This window comes from Bos mutus, chromosome 22 (assembly GCF_027580195.1).
Source record: "Bos mutus isolate GX-2022 chromosome 22, NWIPB_WYAK_1.1, whole genome shotgun sequence".
In the NCBI taxonomy this organism is placed as follows: domain Eukaryota; kingdom Metazoa; phylum Chordata; class Mammalia; order Artiodactyla; family Bovidae; genus Bos; species Bos mutus.
In genome coordinates, this window is record NC_091638.1 from 14568887 (window position 1) to 14575427 (window position 6541).

Below are 6541 nucleotides of genomic sequence, written 5' to 3' on the forward strand. Positions count from 1 at the left end.
CAAAATACGGCCTTCATGAATCAATACCACTGGGGAAACATCAACTAGTGGCAAATGGATTACATACTGCATCATCTAACAGACAAAGTATGATTTAGTCATGATCTGTGTGTTGTCACACTGGACTGAATCCTTTGCTTGCAGACAGTCTACTGCCTCTTATGGGGCTAAAGGACCAGCATTTTTAAGACTCAACTGGCAAAATACAGAGGCCCTCCAAATATCTCGACCAAAAGCATGGCTGTTGGTCCTTCTAAATCTCAGATCCACCCCTTCTGTAATTCAGAAACTCTCAACCTCTTGAGACAGTCACAGGACATCCAATGCACTGGGCTCCTGCTTCTTACAATCCACAACTAATAAACGGAGAGTTACTCCAACATTGAAAGGCCTAATTGCTTCTACGAAAAATAACCATGTTTTGGCAGGGCAGTCTTTTTATAGGGCACCCTCAGGAAACAAAGACCTCCAGCATCACACCTTGCAACCTGGAGAGTTCATTTACTGGAAAAGACACTTCTGGAAGAACCATCTTCAGCATCACTAGAAAGGTACCTACTGAGTATTTCTAACCAACCCTTGTGCCACCGAACTCCAAGGAACACAACTTTTGGATTCATGTGACACATCTAAAGAAAGTGCAGAACTCTACTGGACCTGACTTTACCTTCTGACTGGATCTGAAAGTAAAGATTCTGTGGAATTAAAGCAGACAACATCCAATGAGACAGCTTTCCCAAGGTATGCAGATCTGGCCTGCGGAAGTTTGTCACTGCGGGGCTGCACCCTGAAGGCCCACGAGCCTTGTAACTGCTCAGTCTCAGACAGAGAGCCTGGAGTCAGCAACAGACATAAATGACTTATTGGACACAGGGTCTTAAATGCCTGAAGCAAGGTGCTGGAGAGACAATCCACTGTTTGTGGCAGACAGCAGGCAGAACAGGACAGGGCAGCAATCTTCACTACTTGAGGGAGGAGGAGTCTACCATTTACAAGGCAACTGATGCCAGGTGGGCTCATCAGGTACCAGAGACTAATGAAGAGGATTGGATAGTCCTGTGAGTGAAGTAGGGTGTGGTTGACCAAGGCATGTACAGAAACCAAGAGAACAGCCATCCTGAATGGGCTAACCATTCGGTCGCCAACGCCAAACCTTAGATTATGGAATAAGACTTCATATGATCACCAATGTCTGTGATCTTGATAACATATAGATTTTAGATTAAAAGTGCCTGGTAGATCTCTCTCCTACCCCTCCTTGGTAACTGTTATCTTAATAGGTTTCCACTCTGCACTTTCCCCTCCACCTGAGACACTACACCCAGGAAAGATACTTTCTGACATAGAGGGACAAAAAGCCTCTGCAACTACAAAACCTGACTCTTGATCAGCGATGCTTTCAGAGGAAGATCCTGATCAAAAGAGAGAAATAGAAAATATGTATATACATATTAAACAAAAATCTCGATTAAATAAAGTTGGGAGACAAGAAGTGGGGCGCTCTCATACCCTGTGATGATAGCCGAGCTCAACTGGAAGAAGAATGAATCCTCTTCTTTCCTACCAAGGACTCCGTCAATGGAGTCTTTGTTTACTACAGCCTTCCCAACTTACTCTTCCCCTTTATAAAATCTTTCTCCTCCCCTGCCAAGCTGCGGAACTGCACCATGTCTTGTCATGGTTACACACGCCGAATTGGAATTCCCTGCTGATGCCAAATAAGGCCATTTTTCCTGGAGAAATATCTGGCAGTCGTTTGGTTCCTGAGCCGCCAAAATGCAGCCTTAACAGGAGAAATTATGTGTCAAAGAAAAATAACCTGAGATCTTAAATGTTCACAAACTGGTTATATTATGATACACCAGCACAAGATGTTAAAATAAGTTCTTATATAAGATGAGTGATTCCTTCAGAACAAGTTTTTAGGCCACAAGAAAAAAAAATGTTAAAATTTTGAATTTGAGTCGGGCCAAGTTCATTTCCTCAATCTTTCACTGAATAGAGGCATCTGAGCAGGGCACCACCTGAAATTAACAAAACATATCAATTACAGAGTAGGCTTAGACAAGGGTGGTTTATTACCTGCAGTATTTCCTCTCTCTATGGGCTCAACTTCCTTTCAATCAGACTATTTTATAAGTTATCTTTCAGATTTGAAAACCATTGTCTGTAAGATTTTTTTTTTTACTCAGTCCAAGGATGTTCCTCACCTCAGACTTCCTAATGCACATTTTTAAAATGTTGTAATTTCTTAAATTGTAAAACAAAACACAAATACAGAAAAACCCACAAAATAAACATATAAAGAATTATTACAAGAAGGCCATCCTTGTAATCACCACCCAGACCAGCCACAGCACTTTGCCAAGAAGTCCTTCCCCGAGCCTCCAACAATCACAACTCCTCAATACTCCCCCAAAAGTAATCACTCTCCTGACTTCCATGCGTTTCTTTATAGTTTCCTCATTCAAGTGCGCATTCCCAGACACCTCAGTTTAGTCTTGCACATTTTCTAAAAAGCATTGTGCGTCTTTTAAGTCTCTTTTAATCTGGAAGTTCACCCAGGTATTATCAGAGCAACTCACACCTATGAGCAGTTGAAGCATTTATGATTTCAGCGGGCTGGGCCTATACTCAAACTCTGAAACAAGGGCAGGCAGCAGGGGCACGCAGGTGAAGACAAGAACCTCCTCTTAATCATCCACACCTTCAAATCTTTAAACTCGCTCTCTAGCAGCATTAGCAACACCCAGGAACTGAGAAGTGCAAATTCCCCACCATGGGGCCCAGACCTTACTGAATCAAAAACTCTGGAAGCGGGATCCAGCAATTTGCGTTTTAACTAGCCCTGCGGTTGCACGCTACCTTAGAAACCCAAGTCAACCTTTCCCGAGAGCAGAAGAGAAGTCGGGCACTACACTGAGCCCTAAACTGGTGCTCCTCCTCGCAGCACTTTTCGGACCAAATCAATTGTAGGCTTTGAGCTTCGACTGACCTCGAAAGCGTAGGCTCTAGGTCGCTACGTTAACACCCTCTCTTCCCGCCCCCGCCCCCTCAAACTGGAGGCTTTCACTGCCTCCCCACGTCCAACGACATCAGTCAGCGAGGCCAGCTTAGAACCCGGGAAAAGCTAAACCAGAGTTTTAAGAGATAAAACTCCGAATATGAGGTGTCTATAAAGCTCATCTCCAGAGCCCAGGTCCTAGAAGACGTGTTCCGCGTACCCTAAATCGAAAGTTTTGTAGAGTTCAACACAAGCACAAAAAAAGCGGAGCCAGAACAGAGAGGGGGCGCTGGGGGCAAAGGGTCCACGGAGGGAGAGAGAGTGGTGGGCGGAACCCCTCCAGACCGGCGAACGCTGAGAGAGACAGGGACACAAATTCGTGGCCCCTAAAACCGCCACTGCCGCTCACCTGCTCACTCGCTAGTGAGAATCCTTAGGTCCATGGGATACCTAGCGTGAGTGCTAGCGTCTCGGCCCCGACGCCTGAAGACGAGTCCACTGGCCAAAGGCCAGGGGCGAAGCAATGGAGCAAGGCGGGACGCAAAAGGAATCCGTGAAACCGTGTAGGTGAAGCACCCCTCCGGGTTTGGATTCGGCCAGCCCGTCTCCAAGGCAGCACGCAGAACGCCGCTTTGAGCGCCCAGCGCTGATTGGCTGAGCACTTTCGGTTCCCATTGGCTGGGGCCGGGAAATGGAGCTGCTGGGTGCCCGTATTACAGCGTTGATCCATCCGGACAGTGGGTGGGGGAATCGGGGCTTTGGGCTGGTCGTTGGGGCCCTTCCTGGGTAGCAGTTGCATAATTGGTGGCAGTGCAGTCTTGTGCCCTCATCATTTCTTCCTTTCTCCACTGTCTTCAGTTTTCTTCCATCCTTTTAGGTGAAAGGGGCAACTTAGTCTGTAACAATCGCTCCTCAGGTTCCTACTCCTTTAGAAAAGAGAAGGTTACGGATTATCTCCCTTCTTGTACATGAGAAAAGACCAGAAACCTGATCTCGAGTTGGTTGATTATGACTTTCGAAGCTCCAAACTCTCAAATTCCAACTACTAGAAAAGTTAGCACAAGCTCCTCTCTTCCACACGGAGTTAGCTCACAGATAATCACCTTTGGCATCAGAATTATCTGAAGCTCTGGTTAAAACAGGGCCCACCCACCCACAGAACTTCTGATTCTGTAAATCTGATGAGCCCCCAAAGTTCTCATATCTATTAAGGTGATGTGAATGTTGCGGATAACGGACCACGCTCTGCAAACCTTTACGGGTAGGAACTGTGTCTGTCTCTCATCTCAGGTTTAATCATGTCTCCTGTTCTTTGACTTCTAACCCTTCTTGCCTTCCCAAGAGTTTTAAATTGGCCTTGATTGTCAGTTTTTTTGTATTTAGGAGATTTGATCTGGAAAAAAATTTCCTTATATATCAGTTCAGTTCAGTTCAGTCGCTCAGTCGTGTCCGACTCTTTGTGACCCCGTGAATCGCAGCACGCCAGGCCTCCCTGTCCATCACAAACTCCCAGAGTTCACTCAGACTCAAGTCCATCGAGTCAGTGATGCCATCCAGCCATCTCATCCTCTGTCGTCCCCTTCTCCTCCTGCCCCCAATCCCTCCCAGCATCAGAGTCTTTTCCAATGAGTCAGCTCTTCGCACGAGGTGGCCAAAGTACTCACTTCCTAATCAATCAAGACATATAATGAAATATCAGCTAGTTTATTCTGAGTTTTGACAGCCTCGTCCTTAGTGTTAGAAATAAGTATCTGGAATATAGTTCTTCCTTAAAACTGGTTAAATACACATCACCTGTGTTGAAGAAGTTCCCATATTCTTGAAACAACTAGGGAAGCTAAAAAAGATGTTCCACTTCTACTTAGGAGCCAAACCAGGTCATTTGGGAAAGGCTATAACTGTCCTCACAAAATAATTTGGATTCATGATTCGAGGAACTGAACACATCAATTTACCACAAAGCCTCCCAAATTCTAAGACTTAAACCCTAATGGCACTTAACAAGGAAGGAAGAATGAAATTAGAGCACTCCCTAATACCATTTGTTGTTGTTGAGTCACTCAGTCCTGTCCAACTCTCTTGCAACCCATGGACTGTAGCCCCAAGGTTCCCCTGTCCATGGGGATTCTCCAGGCAAGGATACTGGAGTAGGTTGCCATTTCCTTCTCCACCCTAATTCCATACACAAAAAAATAAAATGGATTGAAGACCTAAATGTAAAGCTGCTGCTGCTGCTAAGTCGCTTCAGTCATGTCCGACTCTGTGCGACCCCATAGACGGCAGCCCACCAGGCTCCACCACCCCTGGGATTCTCCAGGCAAGAACACTAGAGTGGGTTGCCATTTCCTTCTCCAATGCATGAAAAGTGAAAGTCAAGTCGCTCAGTCGTGTCTGACCCTTAGCGACCCCGTGGACTGCAGCCTACCAGGCTCCTCCATCCATGGGATTTTCCAGGCAAGAGTACTGCAGTGGGGTGCCGTCGCCTTCTCCAAATGTAAAGCTAGACACTATAAAACCCTGAGAGGAAAACATAGGCAGAACATTCTTTGACATAAATCTCAGCAAGATCTTTTTTGACCCACGACCTAGAGTAATGAAAATAAAAACAAAAATAAATGGGACCGAACTAACCTTAAAAACTTTTGCATAGCAAAGTAAACCATAAACAAAATGAAAAGATAACCCTCGGAATGGGAGAAAATATTTGCAAATGAAGCAACCAACAAGGGATTAATCTCCAAAATATATAAACAGCTCATGCAGCTCACTATCAAACAAATCAAAACATGAGCTAAAGATCTAAGTAGACATTTCTCCAAAGAAGACATAAAGATGGCCAAAAAGCACATGAAAAGCTACTCAACATCACTACTTATAGAGAAATGTAAATCAAACCTTCAGTGAGTTATCACCTCACACCAGTCAGAATGGCCATCATCAAAATATATACAAACAATAAATCCTGGCTAGGATATATGCAGAAAAGGGAACCCTCCTACACTGTTGGAGGGAATGTAAATTGGTACACCCACTGTGAAGAACAGTATGGAGAATCCTCAAAAAACTAAAAATGCCATATGACCTAGCAATCCCACTCCTGGGCATAATATAGCCAGAGAAAACCATAGTAATTTTAAAAGATACATGCAACCCAGTGTTTATTGCAGCACTATTTACAATAGCCAGGATATGGGGAACAACCTAAATGTCCGTCAACAGAGGAATGGATAAAGATGTGGTACGTATGTACAATGGACTATTAGTCATAAAAGGAAAGAAAATAGTTCATTTGCTGAGATGTGGATAGATCTAGAGATTGTCATATACAGTGAAGTCAGAAGGAGAAAATGTCATATAACATCTCTTATATGTGGAATCTAGAAAAAATAGTGAAAAGTGAAAGTCGCTGGATCATGTCTAACTCTTTCTGACCCCATGGACTATATAGTCCATGGAATTCTCTAGGCCAGAATACTGGAGTGGGTAGCCTTTCCCTTCTCCAGGGGATCTTCCCAACCCAGGGATCAAACTCAGGTC

At 44.6% G+C, this 6541-nt stretch overlaps 1 protein-coding gene across 3 annotated transcripts in view; it reads right to left on the minus strand.

Moving 5' to 3' along the window:
• Positions 1-3593, minus strand: part of ULK4 (unc-51 like kinase 4) — a 502164-nt gene extending 498571 nt beyond the window's left edge. For 2 of the 3 annotated variants that reach the window (XR_011461930.1, XR_011461929.1), the window contains exon 1: positions 3414-3593. The gene's annotated coding sequence lies outside the window, so the exon portion shown is untranslated. The remainder of the gene's footprint in view (positions 1-3413) is intronic. The other variant, XM_070359559.1, reaches the window with a different exon arrangement.
• Between the last annotated feature and the right edge of the window lie 2948 nt (positions 3594-6541).